The sequence below is a fragment of the Megalops cyprinoides genome, chromosome 2, assembly GCF_013368585.1.
Source record: "Megalops cyprinoides isolate fMegCyp1 chromosome 2, fMegCyp1.pri, whole genome shotgun sequence".
Classification (NCBI taxonomy): domain Eukaryota; kingdom Metazoa; phylum Chordata; class Actinopteri; order Elopiformes; family Megalopidae; genus Megalops; species Megalops cyprinoides.
In genome coordinates, this window is record NC_050584.1 from 45,376,426 (window position 1) to 45,390,460 (window position 14,035).

The 14,035-nt window shown below is 44.5% G+C and overlaps 1 protein-coding gene across 3 annotated transcripts in view; it reads left to right on the forward strand.

Moving 5' to 3' along the window:
* The window catches only part of LOC118772396 (guanine nucleotide-binding protein G(I)/G(S)/G(O) subunit gamma-7), a 64,243-nt gene that overhangs the window by 41,067 nt on the left and 9,141 nt on the right, over nt 1-14,035 (forward strand). For all 3 annotated transcript variants that reach the window (XM_036520679.1, XM_036520677.1, XM_036520678.1), the window contains one exon: nt 3,694-3,720. The gene's annotated coding sequence lies outside the window, so the exon portion shown is untranslated. The remainder of the gene's footprint in view (nt 1-3,693; nt 3,721-14,035) is intronic.

Sequence of the window (14,035 nt, forward strand, 5' to 3'; positions counted from 1 at the left end):
TAGCACTGTACCGTAGGGGAAGATTCTGCTGCGGTCTCTGTGACGGCATTTGGGGGACAGGCTTGTTTTTATCTTTTAGTGTGACCCCAGTCATGGTATTTTACTTAATAAAAAAAAGGAGGGAATCCTTAAGGTTGTGGTTTCTTGCTCTCTCATAGCGGTTAATTGCAGCTTCTACTGTACCGTGTGATAAAAGGTCAGTGATGACTGTGTTATATGGGAAAGTTCACTGTTGATCCTTGTCAGGTTCTCTGCACAGTAACCCTGATGCCTCCCCCCCTCAATTGCTGTTTCTGAAGAAACAAATAATATTTTAATCATTTCATCTGGCCACAAGGATTATCAACAGTAGACTGACCTTTCATTCTGCTTTTAATAATGTGAAGAATTACGGCTTCCTCTGGGTGTGCAGTGGGTAATCGAAATACCAAATGCTGCACGTTTTACCAAGTAAAGGCAAAATAAACATGTATTTGTCATTTTTTCTCAAGTGTAGGAATTTTTAATGGTGCAAGCATTTCTCATATACTGCACAATTTGTGTTTTTTCCATTTCAGTCTGAGCTTGATGTAATCTGTGAGGCCAGTTTCTGCACCACATTCAGAAGATATGAAACAGCAGACAGACTGAGATAGTAAAGGGAGGAGGTAGATGGAGTTCCCATGGTGTTCCTGCTACTTTTCTCCTCTTTGCAAGCCTTGAGACGGGGCCAGCGTAGGACTTTGCCAGCCCGGCTTCCTGCCAAAGACTCTCACACTATTGCGTCATCCACTGCCTGGACTGACCGCTCTCCATGTCATTTCCCTCACTTCCAGACTAGCCGGCCCCTAAAGCCCACCAAGGCCAGCCAGACCCGCGTGTGTTCTCTCAGGGCCGCAGCTAGCATCCACGTCAAACACATGGCCAGAATCGCAGGTCAAGTGTTCCAGGGCTGCAGCAGCGTCTATCTATCTGTCTGTTTGTTTCTAATGGATGTCAGACCGTCAGCTGTGTACTGATTTATTTTTCTTTATGAGCCCAGATTGTATTTAATTGTAAGAAGAGCAACGAGGTTTTGTACATTTTCCCCACCCCTGAGATTGTTTGTTTCCAAAGGCCTTCAGGCTTTCATCTGTAGGTTCAAGAGGTGCTCACAGTTTAATGTGCTCTTATTTTACATGTATTTATTTATTATCTTTATATAACTTCACAACTAAGCCCGTCAGTAAAAAAGATCTTGTGTTCCTCTTTTCAGTAGATGAGCTGGTTTAAATTAATTTAAAATACATTGCAAGTGGGGTTGTGTGTGTGTGCATGTGTGTGTTTAATCGTAAGGGTACTGGAAGTCACATTGTTCCTCTTAGCACATCCCACTTCCGGCTGTAGTTCCTCCTCTGACCTAATATGGTCTTATACCGTAGACGTAGTGGGTTCAGCGAATGTGGTTTGTCACATTCTATGTCCCGCCTCCCACCTCCTCCTCTCTTTCTGCTTTCTGTTTACTGCCTGTCTGTGCTCTGAGGCAGTCTGCACTGACTAAGTGACACCCTCTCTTATACAATCAACACATTAATCATGATGGGACTGGACCTCTTGTTTGCCTGATGGATTCATTTCTAAGGCATTTACCCGAATGAACATAAATATATGTGCATGATAAAAGTGCATTTATCTGACATTATTGCATGGGTCACCTAGACAAATTTATGCCTCATTAGAATCACCAAGAATAGCTTGTGTAACCTCTGTCCTTGTATGGTCCCAAAAATGTTTTGCTGTGTTAATTTATCTGTGTTTGATCAGTGAGACTAAGAGTAGTGCGATCCAATGGCCTTACTTGTCAGTGGAAGTGCATTTTTTGATCCAAGCCTTTTTTCCCCTCTCCCTTTTTCATTCCTAGAAAGCGGTCTCGATTCCCATAGCCCCAGAGCCTATTAATCAAATGTCTTCTTCAGCTCTTAGTCCGTCTCCATCTCGGTCCCTCGCCCACTGACTCTCAGTGTCTTTCTCTCATGTCCGCGCTCTCACCCTCCGTGCTTTTCTCTTTGCTCCCCTGTTCCCTGCGTGTGGGCAGCCAGTTCAAAGAGGGAGTGGAATGCTCCAGCAAGTTTTGTTTTGTTCTCACACAGTGGAGGGAGAAGAGCTTCGTACACCCACATACTCCTCGACAGCCTGTTCCAGCGATTGCTTTATTTCCTTTCCTTATCCAAGTGATCATGATCCCCAGCCTCTCATGAGAGGCTTGAAGTGGAATAATTAATTAGATTCTTTGATGTTTTAATGTCACCTGAGTAATATGCATCAGCAATAAGCCACAGCCTTGTTCCTGAAACCCTTTATTTGCAGGAAAAAGCAATCATCTTATTTTTCATTTCCGTAATGTTTCTCAAGGCACAGGAAGGGTCTTTCTGTCCATACAAGAATTGAAATGTGTATATTGAGCGTTTAGATGGTGAGTGTGCACTGTTCTAGTCTGTTGTAGTCTGTCCTGGTGAACTCCACCCTGGTCCTGTAAGCAGGGTCCCGAAAGCACTGGATTCAGCTGTTCATTTTCTCGACAGAGCCAGCTTAAATTGCTTCCCCAGTTCTGACCATCGGTCATTTAAAGACAGTTGGAATAATATGCTGATTTGAGGGTCTTAAGGATGGAATCTGAGTAGCCCTGCTCTGGATGATGTATTTGTGTGGCCTGGAAATTGCCACGAATTGATATGTTATCTCCATGCTTTTTAATGTCTGCCTGGAAGTGAACTCAGTTCTAGCATATTAGCAACCCTTAAATGCAGTCCCCCAAGAAGAAGGATAGGGCTGTGCCTCTTGTCATTTGACAGTTCTAGTAGTTTTTTGTAATTAGAAATGATTTGCCACTGAAACCCTTTGTGCTGAATAATCTGTTAAGATATTTGTATTTGTGTCGATTTCTGCTTAACCCTCAGACATGTTAAAGCTTTGTTGCCTTATGCAGATGACAAAATGTAAGTGCATTGCATTTTAAATATGTAAAGGACTGAATGCTATGTTGGGAAATTACCTTTAACTACAAATGTGTTCTCTTATTTCCTCAATGGTGTACCCTTAGTCAGAACATACAGTTTTGACATTAAAAGGCCCCTGATGACTTAGCAGTGCCAGGAAAGGAGGTGGCCTTACCAGTAGAGAACTTCAGACTGCTCACGTAAAAAAAAAAATAATAATAATATTTATTTATTAACTTTTATTTAAGTAGGAAGTTTCTTGATATTAGGAACCTCTTTTTAAGAGAGACCTGGCAAGAAAGTCAATATAAATCAACAAGTGAGTAAAAAGTGTTTCCCACAGCTGCTTTTGGTCATTGTGAGGCTCTGTGCTGTTAAAGTGAACTGGGAGTGGTGAAGTAGAGGGGCCAGGAGAGGACAGGGATACCCAAACTCACAGATGTTCCCACAGTTCCAGAAGCAACTGAGCCAGAGCTAACAGTGCTGTGAGTCCCACCAAGGATAATTCTCATGTGATACCCAGCTTATATTAAAGTCAGATTTAAGACAAGTCTTTGTAAAGGGCTCAACTTGATTTATTTTGTATGATCCTTATCAAATTTTGACCTACTGCATTCACTGTCCTTGCTTTTGGTTTTCAGTCCTTTGTTGCTTTTTAGAGCAATGAGAGGGTAGAAGTAAAAGCTTTGAAATTGCTCAGAATTGCCAAACATCCTCTTGATTTATCTTTCTTTTACAGGAGCTGTTTTGAAACAGGAAGCAAAAGGTAAGGAAAACTTGCATTGTTGATTCATACAAGTAGTCAGACCTTCCTCTAAAACCTCAAATAGTAATTGCGTTCATTATTTTGCTTTCATTTTGAGATGGAACAAGCTGTGTTACCTGCACATTAATGCTCAGCTAAAAACATCATGCTAAAAAAGTCATGTTGTGTTCTGCTTCAAACTTTCCACTTTTCGATCCTGATACACATGTTCTGCTGGAAGCCATGTCTGTGTGTGCATGTGTGCATCCATGTGTGTATGCACAAGTGTACGTGTGCATGGGTGTGTGTCTTCATGGGCATATGCATGCAGGTTCCTGAGCCTGGCTATCAGTTTCAAGATTTCATTCTCTCTTTTATCCAAAGCAGAAGCACCCAGTCTAGTCAGCACATGCAGTACAGCAGTCCACACCATAGGGGACAAACAGCCCCTTTTTCCCTGTTGGTGCTCATTCCCAGAGACAGGCTGTTAGCAGCACTGTGACTCTTTGCCTCCACATTTTACCTCCAAGCACCCTTGCCACCCAAAAGATCCACAAGGACCACAAAGATCATTGGATGGGCCTGAGAATGGGATGAGAATGGTGCAAGAGCATCATTGGTTGGACATGGATACAAGAGGGCCTTCAGTGTGTCTGAAGACCCTCTGACTTACTGTATTTCTCTCAGTGTGGTTCTCTGCAATAAGAGCCACACTGTTTGTGTGGAGAGGTGGCTGAGCAGCACCAGGCAGGTGTGGTTCCTCATTGTGGGTTCACTCAGTTGGCTTTCAAAAGGAATGAATGAACAACCAGGAAATACTTCTCTTCAGGAAATGCTTCTCTTTCTGAGGCTGTTGCCTGACTGGTGTCACAGGTGGTACGCTTGATCTGAGATAAGCATGCGTGCACACAAATCCAGCTCTGTTCCAAGGGTAATATTTTCCCCTCTCTGCCACGAAACACGGTTTTCCATACATTATCTGTTTGTGCTCATTGCCACAGAAATGGCATGCCTGCTTTCTCCTCAAGTCTATCTCCATTTATCACAGGCTTACCAGTGATCACCAAGGGAGCCTACGACAGTTTTCTCCAGTCTATACCTGTGTGTACCAACATGTAGCATTGGAGACTGTAGATGAGTGTAGATTTTTTCCTTGTTTCCTTGAGTTGTCATAAGCACCCTGCATTGATAGTCTGATTAGGATGATACTAAATGGCGGCACCTGACAGCAAAATAAACAATCATCAAAGGGAAATCAGTTGTTATCAGATCAGTGCTGTTTTCCTTGAAATGCTATGAACGTCAGTACACTATATCTTTTAATTGATTATAGTTTCTCATAGTTAATGCACAGGTATTGATGGTGAAGGACGGTGTTCTATGTAACTGACACCACAACAAGAGGCATTTCCCAAACACTGCTCTGAGTCATTGTCTTGAGTTTCCACTGGCAGAGTGCGTAGTTCCCTGATCTCCACACTTGTCCTTGGCAGCTGACCTGAGGTTTACCCTGAGGGGAGGGCATACTCTCTTCCCTTCTCTGTCTCACCTGCTTTACTTGTCTTACTTGTCCTACCTGTGGAAATCAGTTCCTGTTCCAAAACATATACAGATCCTGGAATTTCCTTTTAGGAGTTCATAGCCTTTGTAGCAAAGAGGGCTTTTTCAGATGGGGGACAAAAGGCACAGGGGACAGAGCTGTGAGAAAGCTTAAATGAAAGGTCTTATTTCTGTAGGTCTCTTCAACTCATAAAAGGGGCCATTTTTTTCCAGATTCTGTTACACTGGCTGTCTTTCATTCAGCTGAGGTAAATTATTCCCTCTTCATCTAAAGCAACTTCCTCTGTCATTCCTTTGTGTCTTATCCATAGTGTCTGAGGGGCTTCTCATCCAGGCTGCTAGAACAGATTCTTTAAGTCCAGTGCTGTGTCCCTATCCAGTTTGCCATGCTGGAGACTTCAAGTATTTTCTCCTCTTTCCTGCAGCTGATGCTATTCAAAATTAAAGCCATTTACTATGACCCCGTCAGCACATATCTGTCGCTGACTGTAGAGTTGTCATTGATTACTTACAAAGGGATTATAAGGAGATTTCTTTATTCCTCTGATACATTTCATAGATATTTGAAACTGTTTACGTATTAGTGTACATTTTCTTGGGGCTACACTTTTGGCCATGGCTAGGGATTCACCGGAGCACTGTTAATAAGTGTGTCTGTGTCTGCAGAGTAGACGAGTTTGATTCAGCTCAGCACAACATTTCTGCAAACTGCATTACTGCATCAATGAATCTGAGTGTAGCATGGGTGTCATAAAACCAACCTCGCAGCTATGATTGCAGAGATTTGAAATAAATGTCTAAATAAGGGACAGTGATACTTGGTAAGAATGTGTTTTTTCAAAAAAGGTTCAGATAAATGGTAAACTGTGTAGTTTGGTGAAAGAGGGGATCAGCGCTGATCTGCTTGATATAATCAGGGCTGTGCTCTGGAGTCTGGAGTCTGAGCATGAATAGCTTTGGTGAGCACTCATGTGTTGCAAAACAAAACGGGAATAAACCTAACGCCACATACCGGGGATAGCTGTTATTGCGATAAAAATAGCTATTTGATATATCGCGACGGCTATATCGTGCAGCCCTAGTTTGCAGTGTGGTGTCCCACCCATGCCCCTCTGCATGCCCGCCTAAGCGTGCACAGGAAACCTGCCCTCCAGTCATGGCGTTTCGGCACATTCCCAGCTTCCTGCCCCCTGCTATGGCCTCCGTGACTGTGTGACACTCCGGTCTGTAATTCTCAGAAAGCCCCAGGCAGAGCACAGGAAGACAGTCAGTGGAGGGAGGTGCGTGGCGTGGGAGAGAGGAGGGGGATTTTCTCACATAATGGCTGTGGTCTTACTGACAGCATAGGAAGGAGACACGGTATAAGCTGCAGATGGAGTCCACACTACATGCTGCAGAATGTTACCCCATGTCTGCTCTGTGTCCCTCCTTCCACTCATTTGAAGCATATTTAAGAATATGCTTTTTAGCAGACGTCATTCGCACCCGCATCAGTTCCAGCCTTGACACAGGTAGCCAGGCACAGGATTTCACTCATGCAACTGTTTAGTCTAAGATAACGTCTCCAATCTCTCTGTGTTCCTGCAAACCATACAAACAGACTGGGGAGCAGAAATCTGTGCCAGCTCTTAAGGATAGGGAATAGGGAGTTTCAGTGTCTCCTGAAAGCTCAACAGTTTTTTATGTCCGTTCGTGTGAAAGACCAGCCTTTCAGGCTCTCTGTTTTCTTTTCCCAAGTCTCTAAACAGCCTCCAGGAGGGTTTGACTAATTTGTGTGCGAAGTGTGTGGGAGCAGGCAGGGTGCCCAGTATCACATGACAGAGAGCTGTGAGAGAGAGGGAAGAAGACAGAGGGATGGAGTCAGGGAGAGGCCTGGGAACAGAGCTGCTGGAAGGACATTCCTGCTTGCAGGATACATTTCTGTATGGTGCTGGGAGTTCAGTTACTAACGTTTTAAAGTGGATAGTTTTTTTTCCCCTCATCACAGGTGTCACACATGTAGTCACTCTAGTATGCTGGGCATTACTCATCCTAGCTGTAGTATTTTGCATTTTGGAGAATATTTTGGTATAAGCAACAGCAATGAAGTCCTAATATTTGCAGCTACATTACAGTATCTGAAAGTGATATGATATTTTGCCAGTCTGAAAAAGAATGTTTGCTCAAGGACAGAGGCTCTAGTTCATAATTGAAAGGCATCTGATAGGTGTGCTTAGATAGCCCTCCAACCAAAGCGGTTCAGTTCTCTGCTGGAGCACTGCTGTTATACCCTTGAGCAAGATACTTAACCTAGAATTGCCTTCAGCTGTATAAATGGAAAACATGTCAAAGTGGTCACCTGTGCTGTGTGTATGTATATGACCTGCCTAACATGAAAGTGAAGGCAAACAAGCTAGTAGGCTATTGAGTGAGCTATCAAGTACATATTCACTGAAGTTGTTTAAGATATTTTTATTTATGGAATTACCACAAGCTTAGCTGCCATTACATATTTAAATTCAAACCTAAGTAATCATTTGGACCTGCCCCCAAGTGGGTAGGAATTACATTGTTGTATGAATCTACCTGATCAGCAAAGCAAATTTGTTTCATTACTGTAAAGCAGTAGCGATGTTATGTGCAAATTACTTTTCTTCAAGTTAAGATGTGCTTTCTTTCTTGCAGCAGGGCAGGCTGACCCAGCCAACTCAGCACTTGAATTTGAATGAAACAGTCTTTCATTTCTGAAAGGAAAAAAACTGTTGAGGCTTAAATATAATACATTAATTCAGAGTGCATTCACTGTCCCTCAAGTATTAGCATATTTGTGGATGCGCTACGATCAAATATATTACATTCTTCATTTGGCCTGTACCAGTACCTGGAAAGTTTTACCATTTTATTATTTTATAATAATCATTTCATTTGACTCAGGACATCATAATTATTTAAACAGTTTAAACAGCTCCTGTCTTAAGGGGTTGGAGAAATTAGGCTGTGTGTTCTCCTTAGATTTTCATTGTTTGCATACAAGTCAGGTCATCGTGTTTCTCAGTTTTTTTAAAGATAACCGTTACACCTAAAAGTATGCAGCAGGATGTGAGTCCTTTTCATTTTCTTTTTTCAAATGGATACCTAATTATGCCTGCTTGAAGGTGGAGGAACAGTGCTCTTTTGTCAGGGTCTGGTTGTTTGTGAGGCTGTTATTGAAGCGGGAGAAGTCTGTCCGGTCTGGCTGCTCCCTTTCACTGACACGCTGCCCTGTGGTCAGGCCCAGGCAGGAGCAGCCCTCAGCCTTAGAGCTGTTCCTGCTCTCCACCTCCGAGTTCCGGATGTGTGACGCCGAGTCCAGTCCTGAATAATGAGAGCCTGAGGGAGCCAGGTCCAAGCTCAGCTGTCCCACCACTACACAGCCATCAGTTCCAAATCTGCAGTTGCTAATCTTTTTTTCCCTCTGTTTGCATCAATAGATTTGCATGGAGTTTTCAACCAGACAGTGTGCCCTGGACTCTGGGTGTTGCATGTGGTCTGGGAGAATTTTTTGGCAGCTTTTTCCTCTTGTCTGCGCAGACTGTGGTGAGGCCAGGACACTTTCCCCCTTCTCTCCCCCTGTCTCTCCTCCCAGACAGGCTTATAGCTTGCTGACTCCAAATGGGATTTTTGCAAGCCAGTCAGCAGGTTTGCGCTGTGAAGTCATGGCTTTTTTTCATGCGTGTGTCTGTGTGCGAGCACAGCCTGGCTCAGCCCACAGCAGACTGCCGGCCAAAAATGCAAATCTCTACACTGCAGGCAACCCCAAGCCATGGCTATTAATAAACTCCTAGTTTCCCCCTCATGTCCCCTTTCTTAATTTCTAGATTCACCTCTAAACTGATTTGGCCTATTTAAAAGCAACAGAAATGCTTTAAAATTTGAGTTGACAGTTTTGTGTGTTATCTTGGCTGCTTGCTGTGATGGCTAGTGATGCACTGAAAGCATCCATGATGCTGCATATATCAACAAGTCCAGATTGGGAATACCCTTTGAGATACCTGAATGACTATCAAAAGTTTAACCTACCAGAAATTATGATTCACAACTATGCAAAACAGTTTCATACAGAATGAGAGATGTATATGGGGCAGTGTCCTCTTCTAAAATATTTCTTTTCTCTGCAGTCAATACCTTGTCCCGGGGGGTCGTGTTTGGTTAACATGTCATGGCAAAGTTGTGTAAACATGAGTCAGAAAGAGATCGGATGAAATCTGTTTGATTGACACTGCAAAAAAAGGGGGGAGGGGGAGCACAAACACTCTGAGCTCAGCGCCCCGGATCAGGTGCCTTCCCGCACATCTCCCTCGTGCTTCCCCCCATGAGACAGAGCGAGGGAGTAAGAGAGAGAGAGAAAAACAAGCCGGGAGGATGACACACAGCAGCCTATCTCATCTTCCCTCTTTATCGCCCCATTCTCTTTATCTCTCCCTCCTTCTATCCAACCAGATCACTCCCTCTCCCTCTCCCCCTCCCTCTCGTTGTCCTCTGATCAGAACCTCAGGCTCATGCATTTTGATGATATCATGCACATACGCACTGATCACATGAGATCAGCTCACTAACAAGAACCCCCCCCCACACTCCCTCTCTCGTGCTCCCACTTCACTCCACACTCATCGCTTCCCGGAAAGAGGGGAAAGGGAGAGCGAGCGGACAGCGCTTGCGCGTGACAGGGCATTGTTTGCGGTGCTGCGGTGATGTCAGCTTATATTTCTACAGCTGAGCTCAGCGCTGGAGCGAAGGTGGCACCCTGCCAGAGCTGTTGCTCAGTGACAGAGAGGGAGCTGTTGGGGGGGGGGCAGCACATGACATCAGGTTCCAACAGTGTGAGAGAAGGGCTGTTTTTTTTTTTTTTTTTTCCCCTATCCCCCTCATTTGTTTGGCTCTAGCAGTTCCATTGTCAGGCTGCTGTCCCCTCATGTAAGAAGTATTGTTGTCCTTTTATGGTGAGAGAATGAAATAGGAGTGAAATAGGGGAAAAGGCACCACTCGTGGTCACTTGAAGGAATCAGATAAACAGCTACAGAGGGACTTTCCCCAACAATGGGGGCTTTAGCATTGCTTTGGAATTGACTATTAATAGCAGGGGTGACTCAAAACTGCTTATATTTTGCAACTCATTGCATGCAATAACAGTTGGGAAAAGGGGCCAGGCCTTGGAGGAGGCCTGAAAGGTCAGTGATTCGCTGTTAATTTGGTCACGGGGAGCTGAGTCCTCTTGTTGTGACCCAAGGTGCTGTCAGTAACTCACTCAAAGGCAACAATAGTGCTGGTTGTTCTTGACAGTGTCATACTCACTCATGTTTTGCACATTCTGCCATTAGCTTGTCTTTTTTTAGTCTTTTTATCACATAACTGTAAACAGCATTTATACAAATGCACACCAGTAAGTGTTTTTGAAATATCTGAATGAAACAATTACTGGTGGGGAGATTCATCAATTTCAACATCATTTTCAAGAAATTGAGTTCATGTGAGGAAGTGAGCATACTGAAGTGTGCATTGAAATGCTGAGCTGTGTTCTGTGCATTGCTTTATGTGGAGAACAACGCAAGAGTGCATTGTGCATAGGCGTCCCACAGAGGTGAATTCTGGTACCTTTCTGTTTGAGTGACAGGCCAGGAGAGGGTGCACAAAAAACATAAAGGTCTTCTAAAATTACAAGCAGGTGATGTTTTGCGTAAGAAAACATCATCCTGGAGTCTTGTGTGATGTCTTCTGCTCCTGGGTTTCATTTCCTCTTTCCACGCGTAAGTGGGTGGCAGAAGCTACAGACTCTCTGAGGACCTGTGTCACAAGAAATGCGAGGCCTCTGTCACAAGAGAGTCCTGTGTCACAATGACACAGCAACTCGCAGGTCATGGAACAGGTGGAGAAATGTGTTGAGAAGTCACGCATGTGCTCACTAAATGTGCTTTAGCATGGGTGGATGTTTGGACTCAGTCCTCATTTTCAACCAAACTGTCTAGATCTAGATCCATTTTTTTCATCCACTTTATTTGTGACCTGCTTTGTAAGATGGAACGTGGAAAATTGGAAGAAGTAGAACTGATTACATGATAGCTTTAACTTGCTTTTTTTCATTCAGGAGTTTATGAATGGAAAAGAGCGTACAGTCAAAGAACATAAAATAATGACATTCTGTGATTTGTGCTCATATCTTCTAAATGAATCAAGAGAACACCCCAAGTTACCTTGGGAACAGCTGTCCTACTTTTCACTGTAGTGGATGCACTTCTGTTGGAATAATGAGATATATCTGTGTATCTGGACTGCAGGTTCTATCTGTGCTGCCCGCTCATTTCCAAGAAGCGGGTCTGCTACAGGTCTGCACAGTTCTGTACTCTGAGGCCACTGTATGATATCCCATACTGCCCTTGTGCATTCCTCAGTGTTTGTGTGATGCAGGAGAGGCCTTGAGTCTGCGGACTGTCAGCTCCACACTGTTTCAGGGTGTGTGCAGTGAGCAGATTACAGCATTTCCCTGGAACTCCAACGCAGGACCAAAGACTGGAAAGAGTTGAGTGTGAGTGTGAGGAAGTTGATAGAGATGCCTGTCTGCCACCACTAGGTGTCTTCTGGGGGAGATAAAACCTTAAAATCTGATGCCACATTCTGCACCAGTATGTAGAACCATGGCACCAAGCAAGGCTGTTTATATCAGTGTAGATCAAAACCATCAAGGAAACATTTCCTTGAGTGTCCAAAACCTTTGTCGTACTTTGTCAGTGCTTTGAGAGATACTTCATGTTGTGAATTTTCTGCAGGGCTCTGTGGTTTTGAACAGTGATTCAAAAAGAAATGGAATTTGCTTTCATCTCAAGGGGAACAGTAGATGGAACATCACTTTCTGCATCATATTTCGTGTCTTGCAGCATGACTGTATAAACATAACCTCCTGCACACACTCATCCATATAATGTCAGTATGACCATTGCCAGCCATGTTATGGCATTTTGAATATTCTCTTTTTTCCATGCTAAGGCAAAGAGAATACAGGATTGACCCAGTCCCTGAGGTGTTTGAAATGGATTTACATTTGTGGCTGAAGGTGGAGACAGAGGTTCCCTACGAACTACCCAGGAACTACGGGTCAATCTGAAAGAGGGTGTAGTGACACTGAGTTGAAGGATAAGGAGTGTGTGCATATCACAGAGGGCTAATTACAGGAAACCCCTATCTTCTCAAAAGAGCAGCATTCCACTAACTGGAGAAGGGGACGCCTGTTCAGCAGACTGACTCCGGAAAGCCAGACCACATAGTATAGCTTAGGGGAGTGGTGGGGGGGGGGGGGGGGGGGGTGTAGGCTGGGAGTGGCTGGTTTGGTGCATGTGGATTTTTCAGCTTTGAGACGGAGACAGGGAGGGTGTGGGACTCTTTAGAGGATGGAAAAGTATAACTAGTTAAATGAACTTCGAGGAAAAATAAAAAAAAAAAAGTGCACCTCCCTGGAGAGCAGGAGGGGTTCAGTGGCGCCGTGCAGCCAGATCCCCCCCCACTTCTGCCCTCCTCTGGTGCTCTTTTTCCTCAAAGTGCAGGGGAGCCCTGGGACTCCAGCACAAAGGCCAGAGTGTCTGCACGCATAGCCAGACTTAACCAGTACAGTGCCCTTTGTGTGTGCGAAACTGATTTACCTTGTAGTTTTTCATAATACACTCCAGGGATTTTTCCCTCCTAAGCAGCAGCAAAGCCGGGCTGCTTTCTCTAGTGTGACTGTGTGTGCAAGTATGGATCATTGGGTGCTCTTTTTTCAAGCCCATTCAATGCTTAGAGAAACACAATCAATCAGAAAGAACAATCACGGCTGTGTGTTAGCTGGTGTGTGATTTTGTCACATTTGCACAATCAGCCTGATGTTTTTCATAACACTTTTAATCATGTTTTTAATTAATTTATTGAAGGGTGGGGCAGTTGAGTAACACATTTTAACAGTAGATCACCTTCCTGTGCTCAGCCAAGAGAGCTGTCCTGTGCAAAGTATCTGGAGCACCTATTTCCTTTGTGCTTTCCCCTTAAATGGAAACTCTGATGCTCAGACCCCCTTGGTCCCCCACACCTCTGGATTTTCCAGTGTTTGTCCTTTGGATTTACACTTCCAGGTACAGCCCTACCAAGAGCCAAGCCCTTATCTTATCTGGGAGCCCTGCTGTGGAATGCACTTTTTCCTTCTTCCATTGCCCAGGTGGCAGGTCCCTCTCCCGTCTCTCACAGCATGAGGGGGCTCGGAAAGAGCTTATCCAGCCCCATTAGTAAACAGGTGGGGTTGACACTGACTTGTAAACTGCGCTGATGTAGTGTCACCCCCCCCCGCCCCCCCGCCCCCCCCCCAGGGGACCTCTGCTCCCCTGCACCCCGTCCCCCTCTGGGTATGAGCGTGGCTCTCGGGGACAGTGCTGGGAGTGTTCGCTGCCATTCTTAGCTGCTGCCGCCGGCTCACGCTGCTGTCTGTTTGCAAACTGATTTACTGCCACTGTTTTGCACAGAGGTTGTAATGAATGCCTCCCGCGGTGCTCTCCTGCCGCACAGGAGCACACGGATCACGTGGACTGCAGAGAAACACTAGAATCTTTAGGGCACAGACCGTTTCTTATAGGCATGAAAGTACTCAGAACAGTCTTGAGCTTCACTTGCTTAAAAAAGGCAGTTCATTTTATCATAAAGAAAATTCACAAGAAATAAATTTGGCAGCTCAGTACTCTCCCTGTTCCTATTACTGTTAGGTGTCAAGTGAATAGTATTGAGTTTTGAGTGGTAGAGAGGCCAT